Here is a 23,407-nt window from a genome sequence, read left to right as displayed (position 1 = left end):
GAAAATAATAAAGTAAGCTTGAACCACTACAATTTCTACAAGACTTGAAATGGTTTTTTCCTCGAATGTTTACAAAATACATTTGTTAGGAAAGTGCACAAGAAAAAAGAATTAAAATATCGTTACATTTTATTACAAATAAATCCGCATGCTAAGAGTGAAATAAAACAGAAACGAAATATTTTTATCTGTACATATTAATTTATATAAAGGAAGTTTGCGAGCGGCTTCTACTTAGTCAAAAAATATGAAATCATGGCCAACAAATAATTCTTAGAAAAATGGATAAAATGCTGCCGACTCATCATTCTCAGATTTTACGGTAGAAAAATAAAATGATAAGATAAATGTATCAGTGTAAATTAACAATAAAGTAAACATTTACATTTTCTAAATTAGCTGATATTTTATTTTAATCGCAAACTAATTTACTTGTACATTCACGCCAGATTTTCTTAGTTCTAGACTGTGCAGTTTATCAAATAATTCTAATTAATAATCAAATATTTCCGGAAATGTTGAACTTACAAAATGTACAATTTCGGTATTTGTAAAAGAATCACAAAAGTAGAATGGAAGCGTCACAAATTGCAAACAATTTTCTCTGCTAATTGGGACGAAAAATGAGATGAGACAGCATCTTTCGTGGGTTCTAAATAAGGAAAAGAAATTTTTTGGGCAAGAATATTTCGTTTCGTGTCGCGTTCGGTTCGATTTGTGCGTCGTCCCGCCGTTCTAAATTTACCAAGATATTTAAAGAGACAATAAATCCGGTCGGAGATTGTTTATTTTGAAGCGAATCGTCTCGCTATATAGATAGATGCAGTGGTGAGAGTTCACTAAGCCATTTCCATAATAATCTGCACTCATCCTGAAACTTATGTTGCTGGTGTACAAAGGGCTTTGGTGAGTTAGTGCGGCGCTGCCATAATTTAAACGAGCCGAGATCTTTGTATGCAACAAAGATGAATGAATAATTAACAGCACAAGAAAACGTATCGACCGCCGCGTTAATCTTGGTCGCGGAAAAGTCGCGCGATTTTCACCAAAGCGCCCTTGATGCAGCTTCGGATTCACACCCGTTCAAGCTTTATAGCGCATGGACTTATTTTTTCCCAACTAAATCAATACTCCCGGCGCGTTCTAACACAAATAAAACTAAGCAATCATACCGGGACGCCGTTTTCCGGAGAGAAACTCTCCAACACTGCAGCCACACCGGAACGTCCGTTTTTAGCGCGTTTTCTAACAGGACTGGATGGGTGTTTTGTCCCGAGGTGCCGTCCTTATTATTAGGGGACCTCAACCCAGCACTTAACCTTTTTAAAATGCCTTCTTCTACTAGCCGTGCCGAAAACGTCCGGAGAGTGGTCCCGGGGACCCGGTGGATTTCCGCAAATTCGGTAAAATCTACGTGACCGGAGTCTCCGGATCCCAACTCCTGGCGGATTTTTTAAAATTGTCAAACATTAATTCCGGATTTGATCGAAAGCGACCGCGCAACTCGACCCCTTCCAGTGGAACGCGCCGGCTCCGGTCAGCCATGTTGAATTCCCGACAGTGCTGCTCTCTTGTTAGTGTTTCGACCGGAATTTTCGACTGGATTTGCGAAAAAACTGCGATTTTCGGTGGTTCATATTACCTGGAGGCGGTGGTGGTGTGTGCGGTTGTGGGGACGGCGGTGGAGGACTGGCGCCGGAGCGGCGCAAAACGCGGACCGCTGCGATTAAGCGCGCACAAAGGGTCCTACCAGCTAATTTCGGTCGTTGTCGTTTGGGAAACTTGGTCTTCGACTGAATTTTCCTCTTGTCAACCGGACAATAAACTTGTCATAATAGCGGGACCGTACATTACACAGGTTATCTGCATTTGCAAGTGGGATATTTGCATGTGGAAAGTTCACAGGTTAGATCCAATCGCTTGCGGTCTTATTTACTTTGTCTTTGTTTCACCTCGTAAAAGCTCCGACTCCAGATAAAGACCCTAAAAAATGATTCGTGGAAGTAGGCCATAAAATAGAAACTTCCTAGTTGAATTGTCCCTTTTGATGTGTTTTTTAAGTAGAAAGTTTTTGTGTTGAATTAGAAAGTGGCGTTTTTTACGGCCAGGTACTCTCAGTCTGTTCTTGTGCGTTTCGTGGTTCTGTTTTCGTAGATAGTGTCCGGATCGATTCCGATTGGTAATTAGTTTTTTTTTTAATGAGTTGTGTTCGTCTTGTGTGGTCTGTTCTCGCCTCGCAAACTGCATAATCGCTTTAATAAATGGTATGAGGTGATTGTGGAGCTTCGTCAGCCATGTCGGCGCAGGCATGCGCTTCCCCAAGTGTGGCCTAAACCCACCGGCGGGATCATAACCGGTCCCAACCCGGCATTTGCGCGCTCAGCGACGGCCATTTCACCTTTATGATACGACACCATTTACACTTCATTTCATTGGATTTTTATATGCCTTTTATGCGCTATTTGCTCGCATAAAAACACTTTATACTGATTTTATTTAATCAACGAAGGTTCCGACCGACTCCTTGCGTTCCGCAGGAGCTTTCCGACGCACAGGATTTCTCTTGCGAACATTTCCGCCAGAGAATCGTTTCCACAACAAAACTATTAATGCAAAGGAGAATTCTATTGGAGCAATTTTCAAGCGGTTCAGTTTCCAAATTAATGCACTTTCCGTGCATCCAGCCGAAAAATCCTTTTCTCCCATGTTGCGGTGGTGTGAAAAATTATTTTTTGTTGGGAGTGTGTTTAAAAATTACTGAAGACGTGTCAACACGTGTTACAACAGGTAAAATATTTATTGGAAATTTCTCAGTTATGTTAATCAAAATCAAAAATTATTTATCGCAGCTCTTTTTTACTTTACACAATACAAATGTTTGAACAATTCGAAGTAGGGTATAAATCATTTGTTTTCGCTTAAGAGTGGCTTCAGAATTAATCGGTGATAAATTTTCTTCGGTAGCTGAAGTGATGACGAAAATGTTTTGCAAACAAAAATTGTGGAAAGAGCGAAATATATTATTAGCTTTACAGATTTAGATAAAATTGCGGAATAGTGAAATGAAAATAGAAATCTGTTCTAAAACGATAACTGATGATTTTCCGTCTTTGAGATAAAAATTCATTTGTCAAATAAATATCTGTGGTTGAGGAGAAACAGTTAATTTGTTGGACGATTTTTTTCTCCAAAAATATTATTCCAGACATATTTGTATTTATTTATAAATTGGGTGACAGAAATTTTACAAACGGCTTCAAATAAAATTTTCTCCTCCTAAATAATATTTCGTTTATTATTATTGTTTGAGTGAAAGAATCTTCACTTTTACAATACATAGGTTAAAAATTTAGTTTTCTGCGGAAACTGCCCAAGAAAAAGGGTTTGAAAAATAAAAGGATTTAAAACAAAAACATGTTTTTGATCATAACATGAATTTGGACAAAAATTTTCCGTGAAAAGCTGCCGAATAATTTTTCTTTATTTAAAACTTTACTTTTGCTTAGGTCTGTTATGGAGGAATATTTAGACGATTTCTTTCTCCAAAAATATTGTTTTTCACGAGAGTTTTACTCACGACACTTTTTGCATTTCTTTTTAAATTCAATAATATCAATTTTGTAAATGTTTCAATGAAAAAAATTTCGCTTTGAAAGAAGGAAACATTTTATTGCTTTAAATAATTTTTCAGTGATTAAAGTAAAAGGGGAAAATTAATAAATGTCGCTCGGTTACCATTGTTGGAATTACATTTTTTTTTTATTCAAATTCAAATACGGTGTAATATCTTCACTATTATAATACATATGTAATGTTTGGCGATAACAGTGTAACAAAAACATTAAAAAATAATTACAAGATCTTATTACAAATAAATCTGCATTCTAAAAGAGAAATAAAACAAAAACAAAAGATTTTTATCTGCATTAATTATATAAAAGAAGTTTGTGAGCGTTTTCTTTCCAAAATAAACAATTTTAGTACCTAAAGTCCATTCAAAAATCAAAAAACCATCAACGTCGCATTTTCCTCGATAATTACTATTGGCAACGCTGTTTAGTGTAAAATTTGGTGAGAATTGTAATAATTTTGAGGTTAAGTGTTTATCAAATGTCTTGTTTTTTTGGACATGTTTAAGCAAAAATAATAAGAATCAATAAATAAATGAACGTGCTGCTAATAAAACAATATGAACGGAATTCAAAGCAATTGAATTTTATTTTGAATCAAATAAATGTCATAATTTATAGTTACCAACATAGTATGAAAAAACCGAAAGCAACAGGTGGTGGTTTTTTGATTTTTGAATGAATGAATTAAATTTAGGCGATTCAAAATCAAAGAAATTCCTTTTCGAGAGAATTTCCCTTGCCATTCACCGTGGAAACGCTGCAAGCATTCGGGGCACTTTTCCAGATTCCGCAATATTATCGGAAATTTTTGTATTATAAAACAAAAATGTTTATGTAATTAAGTTATTAATATAGATTTTCTTATTGTTTCTTATTTATAAAGTGTGATTATGGTTTTATTTTATAAATAAATTGTGATCTATGATGAGTATTTTTGCTTAGGTTTTTTTCTGAGGAATATTTTATTCCTTTCGTCAATTTTTTCTCTAGAAATATTCTTATTCCCATGAGTTTGAATTAGACACTTTTTGCATTTCTCTTTAAATAAGTAATAATGATATAATAATAATAGAAACTAATTGTTTTTTTATTATTATTAAAGTAGAAAACTTAATAGTCTTGATCCATTATCATTTTTCTATCAGTTTGAAAACGGTTTTTTTTTTGTGAAATACAGTGAAGAAACTTCACTTTTGTAACAAACATATTTAAAAATTATTTTTCTTGGGGAATTGGGCAAAAAAAAAGAATTTAAAAAATAACAACATTTCATTACTAATAGATCCTCATTCTAGGAGAAAAATAACACGAAAATACAGAATTTTCTTTCGTTGACAAAGACAGAAAAATAAAATCATGCCACAGATTTATTGGTATAAATTAATAACCTGGCGATAAAATCAATTTAACGCTTCCTATGCCGGCTATTTTTTATTTGAAATAATGTTTCTTTTTTTACTAAACATACCTATTAAACTTGAATATAGATATTTTGCCCAGACTTTCTTTAGATAGATGGAAAACATTCTCTGGGGATAATTAAAAAAGAAACTTTCGTCTTCGTAAAAAATATTTCTTGGGTAGGAAGGAATTGTGTCTAGGGAAATAATTAATGCTAATTATAAAACTACAGTATTTTATTTTAAAAACGTTGTTTTGTGTTTGAATAATAAAACAAGAATATAAATTATTTTAAATTTTATGTTTGTAATGCGTAAATCACAACAAGAATCTCTTGGCCTATCTTTATTTATTTCTTGATCTAAATTGTTCTCAAGAAAAACTGAGCCGAAAAGAAACGGAAAAAAACAATTTCTCGACAAACAGTTGATAGAATAATTTGCAACTCTGCCATCCAACAATATTTACTATTTTATTTGCATAAACAGAACAAACAAACCGAACCCGAGTGAGTCATGTCAAAAATCACTTTAATCTTGCACAAGCATATTCTGCGTTTTCGCACATTTTCACACAAACATCCCCATCCGAGCCGACATTTTGTAATGATTCATGCCTGGTCGAGTGATTTACTCTCCGAATTTAAATAAAATAAACCAAAACGAAGATTGTATAAAAAGGAAATAAAACCAGGACCACTCGAATACATTACGGGCGTCGTCCACTGCGATACCCCATAGTGATGAATCGCTATTTTTCTCAAAGATAATTCTCTCGTTGTTTTTTTCTTCGTCGAGCGTGTGGTCTTTTAATTAAAAAAGAGTCGAGACACTCTAGTTTGTGCGTCGAAAATGTACGACACTGTAAATCATGAACAAATCACTCCGCCCAATTTACTCGCCCGGAATAAATCAGGAAACTAGTTAATAAAGGAAATTACTAGAAGTGTGATGCCCCCGTTGTGTAAGTAACCCGAGGCTGATTGATAAACAGTCGAACTGCTGACAAGCCGGATTTTTTATCGGTTCTCTTATCACTCCGACGGGAAGAATTCTTGTTGCCACAAGGCGTGAAAAAAATCCTCACGCAGTGGAATTTTTTTCACAAAAATAACCTTCACGGGTCAGCCTTGGGGGCCCCAGAAAACGCACAATTAAGAACGAAGAGGTGAGTATTAGAGTGTTATTAACGTAATGACACGCCGTACCGTAGAATTAACTTTACACTTTGTCCGTAAACGTAACAAGCGGTTATAATTAATTAAATTGAACGCCGGAGCGAAAAATTATTATTCGTGACGCAATTCATTAAGAAAATCCGGAAAAAAAATCGTGTCGGTGAAAAAAATCTTGTTTTGACTTGTTTACAGCCTGCATTAGTATTGTTTATGGTCGAAGAATGTTTTTTCAGAATGCGTTTTTTGCAACCTTGATTGCGAAAAAAATTGCATCGCCTCGTGCTCCCATTATGGCGGCGGCGAAAGAAATAAACAATTGAATCATATAAGTGTTGAAAGGAAGCGTTCCAGCGACCTCTTCAGAGCCGAAGCGAACTATTCCGAATTAACATGCAACGAACATGCTTTTAGCCTACATGCATGCAACATGTCAAGTGGCCGGTGCAATAAATAACCCTCTCGCGACCATAAATCAACAAACGAGTTAATCACTTGCGAGAAAATAATTGCAAGGCCAAGTCGCCCTTCGCCAGGATGGGGCTCGGTGGCGCCCCCGTGCGTGCCCCAAATTAAAACATGTCTCGTGCCCTTTTATCACGTTTATTTATGCAAGCCGTGATTTATTCTGTGGGTCCCGCGCAGTAATTCCTCCTGGACAATCATCGAAGGAGCACGCCATCGCGACATGCGATCCTTGATCTTTCGGGGATGGAGTCGGAATATCCCGGTATGGATTTCAGTTGGGCCGAGTCAGCAGACGAGAAATTGGCCACACTTGCGTCTAACGACTTTTCAAACTACCCTTATTGTACGAAATCTCGCAAGACACATGTTTTAATGTTTTCTTTTTACCATGAGGCTTCTCCAAGTGGTGAGATATCGGCGGGAGAACGAGGGAAAGTTTTACCGTTAGCTGCAGTCCAAAAAAGAAAGTCGAGGGGCAGGTGAAAGGGGGACACCGGACAGCTGGGATTCACCCTCTTCAATGGACACAAAACATAAATTTAATGGACTGAAAGTGTCAAATTTATAAAAATGGCACATCTTACGGGAACTACCCCCCATGATTTTTTTACACTTTGTTTGCAGATTTTCCACCCCGTCGAGATCTTTTCTTCCAATTTTTTTCGACAACTAAAAATGTATTTCGAGATTTTTCCAATTTAATTTAATTCTGCCCAGCATTTTTTTATTTTGCAATTATTTCTTCTACGATCGGGAAATTTCAATTAAATTTGCTTAATTTAAAAAAACCTAATCCAATTTCAATTTAATCATCCTCTGGACAGTACCAACAGATTTTTTTTTATCTTACCCAATTTCCAACGTTGAAATCTTTCTTTTTTTTTATACATACTGTGAAATGTTTTAATTTTCATCTTATTAAGTTAAGCTATTTTCTCTTCAATTAAAAAATCATTTTTCTTAAGTGAAAATTTACTTCCGAGTAAATCAGTTTAATTTAGAGTCTCTTTTGATAATTTTATGGATTGAATGTCAAAATAAAAAAATGGAACGTCAGAAAGTATTCCCCATTTTTTTTTTCAGTTTGTTTCTTAATTTTGACTTCTCGAAATCTTTCGTTGAGATTTTTTTTTCAATAATAAAAAATATTTTCTGCAAAGAATTTTTCACCAACAGAAAACGCATGTTTCCAATTTTCCAATTTAATTCAATTTAATAATTTTTCTGTATAAAACGGAATTTTCTTCTTTCATTATGTCCATCATGCGTTCACGCAAGTTTATTTTTTCAACCATTTATAATCTCCAATTATTTCTTCTACTGTGGAAATTTTCAACGAAAATTACTCAATTAAAAAACCATCCTCTGTCCACTACCTGCAAGATATTTTTTATGGTGGCCGATTTCCTTCCATTAAAACCTTTCCTTTAATTTTTTTAGGAATTAAAATTTTGTTTCTTAATATTTTGACAAACATTAAAAAAAAATATATTAATCAACAACCCCAAGATATATTATATTTTTCTCTTCCCTAAAAACTAAAAAAATGTACTTCTGAGTAACTTTATTTAGGTATTCAAATAAAAAGTTACCCCTGTAGAGCTATCAATTTTTTATTCACCATCAGGACTTTCTCTAATGATTTTTTTATGAAAACTGAAAACTTCTAAATCATCATTTTTAACACATCTTACAAAGAAAATCCTTCCCTATAATTTATTTCTTTGCCGTTTTGGGAAACTCAACTTTTTTTTATAACAAAAGTAATTCTATTTAACGATTTTAAATAAAAACTATTTAGGGAAATATTTTTTCCTTCCTCGAAACTTTTTATTTTTTATTTTATTTCTCTCAAGTTCTCAAAAACCGATTTTTTCCTGGTTTTATTTGATTGAACTTAACTGTAAAAATTTTGAAAACTTACTCTCAATTCAAAAGACTTACAAGAACTACTTTCCTTTGCAGACTTTGGCTTTTTTTATTTCTTTTACCTTAATTAATTTTTTCCAAAGCCAATAAATTTTACTTGAAATTATTATATTTTTGAGTGGGTTGGACCAGTGGGGTGAGTGTTTCAGCTGCGCCTGGAAATCTCTAATTGGGAAGGGGGCACGGAACTCTCGTTACGGCAAATTCCAATTAATTTGCATTCGCTCGTGTTTTATTTTTTGTTTATTTTTTCTGGTGAGGTGATGTTTAAGTGCGCAAAATGTAAAACACCGGCCCTGAATAAATTGACCGGGAGATACGCGTGGTAGTCTATAGAGGTATGTAAATGCGGAATCAGTAGCTGTTGTAATCTAGATCTAGAAGTAAATATAGGAACGAATTCGGGCTTTTTGCCGTCGACTAGTTCTTGATTCTCGCTTTTCTAGACGAGTGCATAAGAAAATGCAACGTTCTGCATAATTTATTGGAGGAATTCGCCAGTCCGGAGAGGTAGAAGAGAGCGCCGGGAAAGTTGCGCCGGATCGAGAAAATACGACGACGGCCACTTTACGAATTGCTCCACCTTAAAAAGAATAAAACTTTCCCGGGAAATCTTATTTATATTTTTATCTGGGCGAGGAATAATAATGAGGCGAGAGTAACGAGGGGGTCGCAGTTGCTACGTAAAAATTTCGGAAAATTATGTTATCAGAAGTGGGATGCGGCCGCTCCCGGCGTCGGATTCCGGCGAAGCTGTCGGCAAAAAAGTCACATAATTGGCTGACATTAAGATGTATCTGGAGATGTTTTTGGAATGGTCGGGCGCGGATGCCTGAATAATCGGCAAACCTCGGAAAGCTCTTATAAATAAAAATGTAGGGAGCCAATCGGGCCGTCGACTAAAAAGTACGTCTTTTCTTACACCGGAGGATCGCAGCTGCCGCAGAATCCGGTCGCGGATAAGAAATAAGAAGTGCTGCATAAATGCATTGATCATTCGCCGGGTCGGCGATGCCTGTTCCACACCGAGAAAACGGGTTTAAGTCTGGATACTTTTGGCTCTGGATGGTGCTTTTTGCATTAAGCTGCCTGCCGAGAATAAAGACGTTTGCGGTGTCGACCGTTGACCAATGTTGCCTTCCGACTGCGTGGCTTAAATCTTCCACTTTGCAAGTAAATCGAGACCAACGCTGCATATTTTTACCGCATGAAGGTTTTATGACAGGACCAGACGCAAAATCGCAAAAGTGCTTTTTTCGCATTTTATTCACTACAAAATAAATTAATCGGCACCCCACCAGGACCCAATTTTACCAACACGCACCATCAATTACGTTCGATTTTTTTAATCCCGTCGTACTTATTTTTTGGCCGGAAAAAACTATGTATTGTAAATCTTCATTCGCGAGGCGGGGGTGGCGTAATTAAATTTTGTCCATGTATGATATATAGTGATTGGAATTATCGACACGTGTTGGGGGTGGTTCCCGAAAAACTGCGCAAGTGCCAAGATCAATTGATTTTTTTTTCGAAATTCACATCTCGAGGAAATAAATCAGACAAGGTCGATGACTAATTAATTTGTTTATAAAAGTGTAAATTACCTTGACATCTTATTCTGCTTGATTTGGTATTTCCAGTGATTTTTTACGTTTCGATCTTCACCAGAACCCAGCGGGAGCAGGTTTGACAACGAGACTCGACGGTTTTTTTCCCAAGAAAGTTCTTATTCTCGGTTGAAAAAATTAATTAATTTCAAAATTAAATTGATTCGTACTGGTTCTCCAAATTGGGACTGTCGTGTCCGGACTCTGTTTCGGCGAATGAGAATCAACCTGAAATGTGGTCAGGCGATGGCAATATCCGAAACCCCAGCTCCGAATTTTCTGCAAATTAATTCCGCTTTCATTGGGGCCAGTTGTAAACAGATTCCAACAACGCAAACCTCAAATACTCTCATTTTTGCAGAGCAAGTCCAAAACGTGAACTTTTTATTTGTTTATCTACGACCGTGCGATATATCCTATTTATCCCACACATTTCACATACATTAATGACTCACTTTACCGCACGCCGTGCAGTAATAAATATTGTACTTTCGCCTGCAAAATTAATTTTTTCTTCGCAAAACCTAAATATTGTCGAGGCTCTCTATATGTGAAGTTTGCACGCCGAGGCTTTCGCCGAGTTGTATCACCTAATCACAATAATAACGTCCATATCCCACTTGCTACGTAAATAATTATTACATTCACGGAATTTATTTCTAAAGCTGAACGATTTTTTCCAGTGTGCGAAACAACCAATCCGGAGTTCACCCTCTGCGACCGTAATTTCATTATTAATTGTCCGAAATTGAGTGTTAAAAAGTGAATCACATCCCGATTGGCCTAAATCTGCACCAATCCATCAATTCTCATTATGAGCTTGGGCAACCAAAAAAAACGGAATTTATATCATGTAGTAAGTACTAACCAGCCCGCCACAATTATTAATGTGGACCTCCACGCCGTTAGACTGGATTTAATTAATTTATGGGCGCGAACGGCAAATCTACTTAAACGTCCAATGATGATTGGTGAGTTGTGTACCAACAACAAATTTTTCCTAGTTAATTAGTTTTTTTTTCTAGACTACCAGAGCGCTCCACAATTTATGCGTGCCGAGATAATTTATCCTGCCGACCCTTGGGACACTCTAACTGCCCATCTACGCAGTGTTCAAATATAATAACGTTTAGTTTACTGGGCGATCTAATATAATGAGGTAGTAATGTGTCAAGCGTTAATATTGCGCTATTCATTGCGGTGTCGAGGATTGTGCTAATCTGACGGAATTACACAGGCCGTAATTCGAACGGCCAAGTTAAACCCCTTTTAATACCCCCATTGTCTAGAAAACGCGCCCATCTCTAGCGCGCACTATCCCATTAAAAAATAGAGGTGAGCCGGTCTGAAACGGACGCCGTTAACGATCAAAACAATAATCATATCGGTTTTTTATCGGATTTCATCTCTATATAAGCGTCCAACTAACGACCAGTTAATGATGGAACGCTGCAATTAACTGGAATTATTGTCATTACCAAGGCTGAAGTGCGTTTCCCAAGACATCGCCGCGCCCGCCAAGGCGAAGAGACGGTTGACCACCAGTCAAGCTTCTTCTCGAATTCGCCCGGCAATCAATTACGCCGCCCCCAGCCGCCCGCCCGCCTTTTTTGCGGCACATTAGCCGCGTCCGCTGCATCGTGAAGAGGCGAATTAACGCGAGGTGCGTTTCACCCTGATTAAATTACAATTGTAATTTGTAAATGCACGGGATAAGATGGAAAGGGCGAAGGAGCGAGCCGCAGGAGCTCATCCGGGCACACACACACGCCACAGACGCATGCAAATGCGTTTCCATGGATACAAACTGCAAGACATAAATTGCGACCTGCACTCACCTCGCGCGAATATTTCATTTCGGAAAATAAAAACGTTATCGGACGATTATTCGGCTCGGCCATTGTGCGCCGACAACAATTTGCCGCCGCACGACCCGGGGGCGGCAAAGGAACGACAAACGGCGAAAATCAAAAAGTGCAACGACGATGAGGTGGAGAGATTTTCGGTATTTTATTTTGGAAACGCACTTTCAATCAGTTGCAGCTGAGGTTGTTACAATTTTATCAATAATCAAAAATTGACAGTTTATTAATTTTATGGAGAAATATTTTATTCGATAACATTAAAAATTTTAATCGGTGAAATTGTTAGGCCGCGTTGTTTAATTATTTGAAATTTATTATGGTTTGATGAAATATGAGAGCAGAAAGATCAGAACAATGATATCCCTGCATATTTTGCCACCTTACTGCCAGGTGTTTAACTCCATTGAGCTCCTGTGGAGTATATCGTAAAAGAGAAAACTGACATTACTTCCGACGTGCCAAACAATGACGCATTTGAACCACAAAAAAAATTAAAAACAAGTTTATTTTTTGTTCGATTTTTGAAAAGCTTCGATTAATTTCACAATTTTATTTTACAATTTCAATAAATTACATTTGGGTCGTTTCAGTTTTATAAACAATCAAAAATTGCCGATTTATAAAATTTAGTGGCGCCGTATTTTATTCGAAACCATTAAAATTATTAATCAGAGAAGTTGTTAGGTCACATTGTTCATTTATCTAAAATTTATTCTTTTTTGGTGAACACAGGAAGACCGAAACAACAATATCCGTAGATATTTTCCACCTTATTGCCAGGTGCTAATCCCACTTACTTCTTGCGGGAGAAATTTGACGAATTCTTCCAGTGTATAAAACGACAGATTTGAACCTCACAAAAAATTAATAACACAAAGTTTCTTCTTTTTTTTTTGGTTTTTGAAAAGTCCAAGGGCTGTGACTTTTTTATTTTTAAAGCGGATTTAATTTTAGAATTTTATTTTGAAAGCGTACAATCGCAATAAACTGCATTTGGGTCGTTACAATTTTATAAATTATTTAAAATTGCCTGTTCATGAATTTATTAGCGATATATTTTATTCGAGACCATTAAAATGTTTAATCGGTGAAGTTGTTAAGCCGCATTGTTTAATCCTGGGAAATTGAGTATTTTTTGGTGAAACATGAAAGCGATAATAGCGTAACAAAAACATTCCTAGATAGTGTGCCACCTTACTGCCAGGTGCTAATCCCGTTGAGCTCGCGTGGAAACGCCCCAGTTTTTGGATTTGATTTTTTTGTTTGGTTTTGATAAAGTCTTGGGTCTTGTATGTATGACGCCTTTGTCGGCGGAGCGGGGGCGTAGTCCGTAATGAAGTTTCTTTCTTCAGATGACAATTTAAGACGGTGGACGCGGCGGCAAGTGTCTCATTCCGGGGGACGAGCGCCTGGGGACGGGGAGGCCCGGGCCCCGGCCTCAGGTTCCTTCCTTCCTATATAATACCCCGTCTACTCTGTCTGGCACGTCCCGCCGGAGATATATTGCTCCCAATGCCTCGTACATAATTTCTCTCGAGCTCGGAGCCGCCCCTCCGAACCCTCCACTGTCTTAGATGCGAGTTGTAGCCGGGCAAACCGCGGCGGCCGCCGCCGCCAGCCAATATCCCGGATATCAATGGCCGAGGCCTCACGACCGAATAATATTTTTGTCGCCGTCCCTCAGCCGTCTCCTCCCTTCTTTATCGCCGCAATTAAGTCGCGCACCAATTTATTAATTCCGCCGAAGGGCCCGATAAACTTCCGGGGGTGCACAATTCCGATCTAAAATGGAAATTGGACTGTCACATCCTTTTGTCTTTTCTTTACGGCGGAGTTTTTAGCCGGCGGCGGCGCGATCTACTGCCAACCGGAGATAACCCACGATTGATGGGGGCCTCGCCGCTCCACGCGAAAAATATTCTACTTTGGACCAATTTTCACGACGCGGTACCACCGGTCGTACCGATCGGAATTCCAACTCTCTAGTAGTTCCCTTCAGCTCTGACAGCTCCCAAGATAAATTGTGGACTTCGGCTCGATCCTCGTCACCGACTCTTCTTGTCCTGTCACTCCGCTCAAATAATTCAATTTTATATTTACTGGAGACGAGAGATCCTACCGGATTTTTCACAAACGAAGCCAATTTCCCACAGTTGATAACTACCAAGGCTCTTACTTATCAAACTAACTATCGGATTACTGGATCCAATTACGCGAGCCGCATAAGGTGAATGAAATCATGAAATGCCGCAGATACAGATGGGAGATACCGTGTGCGAGGCTTTGATACCTAATTAGCAACGTCGCCGGGGAGGTTTTTTTGGCAGTACCGAGCAAAAACCGAGGGTGACCTAATCGATCGTTGAAGTCACCCGATTCACATCCAGACCGACCAGTTTTCGAACACGACACATGGAACCACCAAACTAGACGGAAACAACACGAAATGGTACCGACAAGAAACCGCGAAAGCTTTGCCGGAACAGAACAAATAACCAATCAGAACTCCAACAGTCGCTTCTCTTATCACGAGGAAACCGCCTGAAGAAAAATCAAATGTTTTGGTGATCGTGGAGGTAGTACCGGATCTAGAAAAGCTTGATTCTCGAGCGTCTCATTTTCTAGTTTTTGCCGTGAGATTATTTTTTATTTGTGGATGAACATATGAAGTGTTGGAGGGTTTGAGCGAGGGTAAGAGTGTTGGTGGTACCCTCAAACCACGAAAGCTTTACCGGAACAGAACAAATAAGCAATCAGAACTCTAATAGGTGTTTGTCTTATCATGAGGAAACCGCGTGACGAAAATTCAAATGTTTTGGAGGTCGTGGGGGTAGTACCGGATCTAAAAAAGCTTGATTCTCGAGGGTCTACTTTTCTGGTTTTTGCTGTGAGATTATTTTTTGTTTCGGGATGAACACGTGAAGTGTTGGAGATTTGTTGGGGGGGTTTGTGTCAGGGTAAGTGTTGGTGGTACCCTCTGTGTATTTTTTGCGGGAGCCTACGTCAGTATCTGCGGTCGATGTGGAGTTTTACGGTCGGGGGCAGAGTGGTTTATGTGTGTTCGGAATTTTTGCACGCCGCCATAATCGCATGTGCATGCAGGTCTCATTTGTTGGCGGATCGCGGCGTAATAGTTTTAAAACACGATCATTAAAGAATCACGCGAACAATGCAATTTTAGCAAAAACTCCTTTCTCGATAATTCCCGGTAAGAGAACCAGTACCCATTAAGATGACGGACGGCCGTCATAAAAGAAAATCAAAATGCACATACCTCTCTCTGCATGTCACATGCGAATAAATACGGTCGGCAATAACTGTGAGCAATTCAAGAAAATCGAGAATGTGTTCTGAATTAAATTACCATCGGCCGCTCACTCGGCAACAAGAGGGCCGCCCTCGCCGCCGCCACTCACCTGCAACACAGAGAAAAAAAAATTAGGAAGAGTGAAGGATCGGGCGGGGTGCGTCGCCGCCTCCGGTATTTACAATGGGGGTTTAGTTGGCCGATTTAATTCCCCGCCGAGCTCTACATCAGAGTGTTCGGTTTGCACTTGCCTAAAGCGATAGAACATGCATACACTTAAATTATCGAAAGTCCCAGGCAATTTCCAAACGACGTATCGCCGGTCTCTCTCCGCACCGCCGAGCGGATGCCGGCACGACGGAGATGATAGAGCACGAGTTGGAAATTGGTGTAACAGGGCATACAATACGCCGCCGCCGCCACCGCAGAAGCCCGCGGAGGCGGGGAGAGAGATTAAACACCAGCATAAATGAACGGCCAATAAACACTACACTACACCCGGACCCGTAACCCGTAACATATTGCATACGATTTTATTATAAACGTCCATTCATGCATCCAGGCGAGCTTTTGGACGCGAACGCCGCCCCTAAAAGAAACCGCTCCAAAGAGTTGCGTAAGCGTAACCGACGTAAACGTAACGACCCGTGTGATTTATTGGACGAGCGTGACTGACGTATCGTTAGCGTAACGTCAGGTGTCAATTGACAACAATTGGCTTAAGTTCGTTAAACGTAAGCAACGCTAATTTTGTGTTTGTTGTTACGACGTTAAGTAAACTTGCAGCTTACAGAAAAAAATTCAATGCAAATTGAATCATTCGTGTATTTCTGTTATCGCATTTTGTTTAACATTTTTTTTTCAATTTACTAAAATCTACTAAAAACTTTTTTCCCCTTGTCCATTTTTTTAGAAAGTAGACAGCAACATGACCAAGCAACATAGTTAAATAATTTATTAAAGAGTTATACTTTACGATTTGTTTCATTTTAAAACCGAGCGAAGGTTTTTCATAACTATTATGAAACGCTTAAAAATTAGCTAGAATTGAGCTACATTAAGTTGAAAGTCGTCCGTTACCATAACCTAAGCGCGCAGACAATGACAGTTACACTGACGCACTCTAAGCCAATGGTGGAGCAGCATGAGTCACGTGGACGCTCTCCCATTGGCCGGTACAAACTTTCCGTTATTGGCAGAGATCGCGTCACCCATGTTGGCGTCCTGAAGGACATTGGATTTCCTAGTTTTTAGTTGGCTTTAAAATTCGAAGCAGATTTAAAAAAAACAGGTTGTTCTGGACAATCCTAAATTCTCTTTTGTTTTATTAACGATTTCAAATAATAATACAAAGTAATGTGATAATAAAATAATTCGACGCAAATGTGTTTCGATATTTTTCTGCATATAAAATGCGATTTTTGTTGTCGAAAAAGGGGAAAATAAAGAAATTATTTTATCGGACCATCCAGCATTTGTGCTTTCAAAGCTTCTGTATGGAATCACATAAAATAATCAACGGTTACTTAACTGAAAATTGTTTTATAATTTTATAAGGACGTAAAGAAAGACACGTTTTGGACAAAATAATTTTTTTTTTTAAATGTCAAAAAATATAGGTATTTTTGGGGTCCAAAGAGTAAAATATTTTTATTATCGCAGCTTTTTAAATCCATCTAGACTTGTTGAAGAGCAGAAAAATTAAGGAAAAATCTTTCAGAAATTTTTTTATCACAAGATCTCAAGATTTTTCCTTGTTTGACGATTTTTACTCTTTGCATTTGTAAACGTTAGATTTTTTCATTTGAAAGATTTAACGTTTACAAAACCTAACTAAAAGCGCCACTTCCTTAACTTACGATTGTTATCATTATTATTATCGTTTTGATTTAGTGGTTTTATTCGTGGACTTTGTTTGCTAATAAAGTGTAAACGGAAACCCCTTCGTAAAAATTCGTTTCCGGCTCCCTCGCGTCGTTTGTTTAGTAAACCTCCCGCCCCCGAGCCACCCCCTTCGATATTAGAATCGAATCAGGGCAAGTTTTCAAGTTCGAGCCAACATAAGCTGCGATAATTCAAATCTGGCTCACTAAAATTCATACAAACTAATTTATGGCTAGTTTAAATTTCAAATTAGTGTCAGGCCAACCCTAAAGCTCTTCTAACTTCTAATTCTCCATTTCGAGTTCTTACTTCGCACTTACTGGGGAGGAGAGATTGCGGCATTTTACACTTAGCTAGGGTCAAATATGCAATTACCATTAATACAGATTACGGATGGCTAAATAACCGTTCGCCTAACTGGTATCGAGTTATCGAAGGGCATTTTACGAAGAACAGGAAAAATGCAACCGTTTCTCGGTACCTATTATCTTTCCGGAATGCGTTATTGTGCAGCGCTTTCCCGTTCGATCAGCGAATTGTCAGCAGACATAAATCTGCATTAATAAAGTCGTACACTTGAGGCACAACAATCGGTAACAATTAACAGCGAGATGACAAGTTCTCGTTGTGAAATATTTTCACCCTCGACCCGCGGGTCGGATTTTTTTTCGGCGGGCGTGTTTATGAGAAGACCCGGTCGATTTTTCATTCCGGGTGCGATAAATCCCGACGACCAGGAGTGCATTATTTGATCGGTATCGACTGACAAAAAGGCAAAAATACGGCTCATCAAATGCCAACAAACCGGCAATTTTTCACGATACAAACTGGCCGTCTATTTTATGGACAGAATTACATTTTAGATTAAATAAACACAATGTTCATTACCCATAATTCACCGGGGTTGTGATATACTTGCCGGCTGCGCCGAGTTATGTTTGCGGCCGGGCGCTATTTCTCATTTGTACCTACAACTGCGCTTATTACGCCCGGGGTAACGTGATTATGAATATGAGAACCCCGATGTGGTGCGCCGGGGTAAACCACCCCCAACACTCGATCCGAAGCTACGCTGAAAAAATTGAAGGATGAGGGGTGGGGCGCGAGAGTTGAGAGGATACTGGCCGGGGCTTTTTCTTTGGAAGAGTCGACGGGTTGGAGGGTCTTGGGGAAAGCAAAAAAACCGAAGCAGTCTACTTAATGAAATGAGAAATGCTTCGGAAAGGTGTAGTTGTGAAAACTGAGATTGTGTAATGTTTAAAAGAATTTAAAATTTTCCGAAGACGGAAATAAAAATTAGGAAGCTTTTTACTAATGCAGCAAAAAAAATTGCCGCCTTGTTTATATTTCGGCGATCAGAAAATCTTCTTCTTTCACTACTCTACGGACTACCTTAGAATAAATTTTTACCAATCAAATTTTTCTACTTCCCCATATTCACAAGTCAGATTCTCTAATTTACACAAGTTCTCTTTTTGTTACTAATTTCAGTTATTACCATTTTAAAGCGTCTTTGTAAGTATCTACGTCTAGAAAACCTTCGGAGATATCTAATTATCTAGAAAATGATTTGCAGAGATCAACGAGAACTAGAAACGCCAAAAAAACAGAAAATTCGGTAGGACCAAAAAATCTCTCTGATGGATTATTAGATTGTTAAAGAAAGAATTTTTTTTCTGTCAAATAACTTGCAGAAAGACCAATCAGGATTGGTTCTAAAAGATGTACCTAAGTATTTGAAAAAAGCTCATCGATGAAAAACAGGAAATGCCTCATCTAAAAAAACAGATTTTTTTCTAAAAGACAAAATTTAGCTGCAAAAATGTTTTCATCTTCATAAATAATTAATTATGAAACACACGATATATCTGTTCTACAAAATTCTTTGAAAAAGTTATCAATGAAAAATGTTTTTTAAACTAAAGGCCATCCAAAAATCAAAAAACCACCAACGCCGCATTTTCTTCCATAATTACTATCGGCAACGCTGTCTGGTGTAAAATTTGGGGAGAATTGTAATTTTGAGGTTAAGTGTTTATTAAGTATCTTGTTTTTCTGGGCATGTTTAAGTAAAAATAATAAGAATTAATAAATGAAACATGCTGAGCAATAATTAAACAATTTGAACGAAATTCAAAGCAATTGAATTTTATTTTGAATCAAATAAATGTCATAATTTACAGTTACCAACATAGTATGAAAAAATTGCTACCCAGGGTATTTTAAATTTTACCAACCTAAAGCAACAGGTGGTGGTTTTTTGATTTTTGAATGGAGTTTACATAGATTCGAAATACATGAATAACATAAATACCTTCACAGACAACTAATTTGTGAAGGACAGGATTTTGCTTATGAATAAAATGATTTGCCGAGTTATAGGTGTTGGATGCTCTCATGAGCTGTAAACCACTGAAAAATCTGTAAATGAACGCTGAAAACGTTGACTACTTTACACGCAAATAGACGAGAGATAGACGACACTAATGTAACGAATTACGATGTTTTCCGGTCGGACCGGTATTCGTCGTTTGCGCAGATATGACTCCATAGCCCATGAGAAAATCCAACATCTCTACAACTATGACTAGAATTGGTCTAAAATGTCTTGAGATTGATGTTTCTCGAAATTATTCATAGATACTTAATTATTTAGGGAAGAAAAAAATCAATGTCATGTCCAGAGTTAGCAATCAGAATTAGAATCGCTCTGGAAGATCTTAAAATTGAAATATTTCTATAAAACGTTCTTAATATGTTATTATGAAAAGATAGGATATTTCTCATGTCAAAAAAAAATTCAAAATGAGTGAAATCGTTACCAAAACTTCAATAAAGCACAATTTACTTCAAAAAAATATCGCGAATGCAGATTTGTTATAATTGCTAATTTATACGACAGAATATCACGGTTATAACTGGAATCGTCCCAAAAATTAACAGAGAGAAAATTGAACTCCAAAAAGGCTTCATAAATAGATAGTTCTAAAGAAAAAACCCTTCCAGAGGACTATGTACAGTTTTACGAAAGGCAAAATAATCTTCAGAGGTGCTAAATTCAAACTAAGTAGAAACAAATGACAATAAAGAAATCTTTCTGAAAAAATGTTGACAAATTTAAAAAAAAAAAAGATGAAGACGTTAAAGAAGAGAATTCGTAGTTTAATTTTCAGATTTCTCTTGCCATTAAAAAAATATGTAAATAAAACGACATATTTTCGTGTGACGACTGTAAAATCGCTGCAAATATTTACAGAAAATTCTTTGAAGAAAAAAAAAAGAGGCATTTTCATGAACGTTGTCAAGAAGTTGTAATTGTTGTCGAAACACGGAAGACAGATTATGTAATGTATAAAAAGAATGCAATACCTTTTACGGAAAAAAATGTCCAATTCGTGTCAATTTAAGCAATTTAGAACAATTTTCTTGTAAGAATTTTTTAGTAATGAAATGTTTCCAACTTTTCGTACGTAGGAATCAGATCTAACTTCCGAGTTTAGTTTTCGCAGCAATTATTGCGCGTCTTCGGCGACGACGCTGCCCCAAAAGCAAACATCCCGCAGCAGCAATTAGCATACCGTGCAGAAAAAAATATTTTCGCTATTCTCGCGTGTCGAACCTTTATAGCCGCTGCAGGCCCCGAATCTCATCAAGCCTTAATAGCTTAATTTGCGTGGTCCCCCCAATTAAAAAATGCACTTGCACCATCTGAAAATGAAGCATGTGATGACCTTAAATGAAGTGGACGTGGAGCATGAAATACAGGTTCAGCAGGTCCGACGCCATTACTCATCTCTTTTATTTTGATTTTTCGATCGCAAACTCGCCTTGTTTTTGTTATCCAGCATGCGAACAGAATTCCATTCTGTGCGCCGCGTTTCTCTCAATTTTTGCCAATCCTCTAATTAACCGCGCATCAAATCCGTCACTTGGTCGCCCATCTTTCGCCGACTTTTTCCCGATCGCCATTAGCTCGCGCTAATGGGAGAGGTGTTGCACCAGGAGCGATCTGCAGGAGCGCCGTCCTGCTGGGTGGTCGCTAATTAAGATTCAACTTGATTACAATTGTCGCTAACGGTATGGCACGCGGGGCTGATCCCTAACAAAGAACTATGCGTACCTAGAAATACGAAAAAGGAAGTCTTCGAGTGTTGCGCGCCGGTTTTGCTGAAATCTGAACCATTTCAGATATTCTCCCTGTGCGGTCGCTCCCTTATTAATCCCGGCGCTAATTGGCCTTTTTGCGATTCCCGACAAATGACACCAGCCAGACAGGATGGCATTTCGGCGGCGACCCTTCACCTTCGCAGGAGTCGCGATCGTTTCCCAATCCTACTCCTAGCTCTTCCAGCTGTCTTATTTACAACACCCCTCTTTCTAAATATACACGAACGGGCCTAATTTATAAGTATTTGAATAAATCTTGAAAGGTCGTTCACGTGACTTACGCCCGACCCCTGATTGGCCGACATCATAAGGGAGGGTTGAAAAGATAAGACTAGTAGAAAATTGGATAGATTGCTCGGGTTCAGATTGAATTCAACGAGCTTATTTAATCAACTCGATTGTATGGCGTGCTGCTATCTGAAAAGATACTCTCCTCTTGTTTTCGTCTTGCTCTGCGGAGGCATTCGCACGAGAAGGACGGGGACGCGGCGCTATACAGCAAAACTTACAAAAACTTATATTAATCCTGTGTGCTGCTGCTGATCTCGGCAAAAATATGTCTAGTTTGCCAGACGATTTATCGCATATTTTATTTATCTTGTACTTACGAGGCAGATCCGGAACTTTCAGATAACGAAGCGGCTTCGATCCCGGATTAAAAAAATCACTCAATCTACCGTCCTCACGAAAATATCTCCCTAAACCCGTAGAATCGAAATAGAGCACTCCCACCGCCCGTCTATAAATATTTCCGATGTTTACGATGCATAACCGGAATGTTGTGTCTGACGATGACAACTTCTACGTCCCGCTCGTTTCCGTAATTTTATTCAAATTCGCCTCATCGCACGACTAGAACACGTGTTTATTTTCGGATTTACATCCATTATTTTGCCCGGTTTGCAACCCATTAGAATAAACAACTGTCCGATTAGCCCAATAACCAAGCGCTTACGGCGCGCTGCTCAGGTAATAATTTTGCATTTTGATAATAAAGCTACAATCGAATTTTTACGTTCGCAGGTGGAGTCCCAAACTCTTCAACGATGAAGAACAATTCGCAATTTACCAGGATTCGGAAGACGAAGAATGCGACTCCACCGCGAGGGTGTTTTGAAGACGAGGAACTTTCCTGCGAGTTGCTACATCGTTCATAAACTACGACAGGACCTGCTGCAGGTTCGTTATTGACTAAACTTCCTGCAGGCGTCGAGTTAGCTTAGAAAGAACAGTTGCGACCGTATTTTCCACTCCTTTTAATAATTTACTCCAGTCCGAAGAATTCGTTGTGATTTCAAGCGACTATGTTAAGTATTTAGAGGCTGAAGGAGTGAAATTTTCAGGAAATTGCTTTGGATTTTCTTTGCACAGATCGATCCTGCGATGTTTCGACTGATGATTGCGGAAAAAAGTGGATTCGGATGGAATTGGGAACATTTTATTTGGACACAAGGTAAGTTTTGGAAATATTTTTTGGAAAATTTCAGCGGTGAAATGTTTCAGAATTTTTTCAGGTTCAAGGTTCAGGTCAAGAGGATCAGTTACAGGTTCGTTGGTAACTAATTTTGTTAATTCATTTCATTTCGTAACGAAGAAATCCTGTACAAAAATTAAATGACAGAAATGTCTCCCAAAACTTCTTGGCTAATTAAAGAAAGAATATTTTTCTTCTACAAAATTACCAATTACCAATCAGGATTGGAATCATTCCAAAACATCCTCAAAGGTAAACATTTCTAAAAAAAACTTCTTAAATAACTAATTATGAAAAACTATCAAGAAAATCTTGAAGATTTTTTTTGAGAAGCCGAATTGCTCCAAAAGATTAAATCCGACAAAATTTTATTTCAAATGCAGATTTGTTTAATCTCACTAATTATCCAAGATAGAATATTCCTCATTTATAAAATGCCTTGAAGAGTTATTAGTAAGGCGAGAAACGTTTCCGAAGAATCTTCATATGCAACCAGTTA

The 23,407-nt window shown here is 38.0% G+C and overlaps 1 protein-coding gene and 1 long non-coding RNA gene across 7 annotated transcripts in view; one reads left to right on the top strand and one right to left on the bottom strand.

Moving 5' to 3' along the window:
• LOC138135791 (homeotic protein ultrabithorax-like) overlaps positions 1 to 23,407 on the bottom strand; it is a 109,749-nt gene that overhangs the window by 55,919 nt on the left and 30,423 nt on the right. The window lies entirely within an intron of this gene.
• Positions 20,424 to 23,407, top strand: part of LOC138135795 (uncharacterized) — a 37,461-nt gene continuing 34,477 nt past the window's right edge. Inside the window, exons 1-3 of one of the 2 annotated variants that reach the window (XR_011161083.1) lie at positions 20,424 to 22,403; positions 22,458 to 22,887; positions 22,949 to 22,981. This is a non-coding gene — a long non-coding RNA (uncharacterized lncRNA). Of the gene's footprint in view, positions 22,404 to 22,457; positions 22,888 to 22,937; positions 22,982 to 23,407 lie in introns of both variants that reach the window. The other variant, XR_011161082.1, reaches the window with a different exon arrangement.

Source organism: Tenebrio molitor, chromosome 7 (genome assembly GCF_963966145.1).
Source record: "Tenebrio molitor chromosome 7, icTenMoli1.1, whole genome shotgun sequence".
NCBI classification, from domain to species: domain Eukaryota; kingdom Metazoa; phylum Arthropoda; class Insecta; order Coleoptera; family Tenebrionidae; genus Tenebrio; species Tenebrio molitor.
This window is presented reverse-complemented; position numbering and strand designations above follow the sequence as displayed.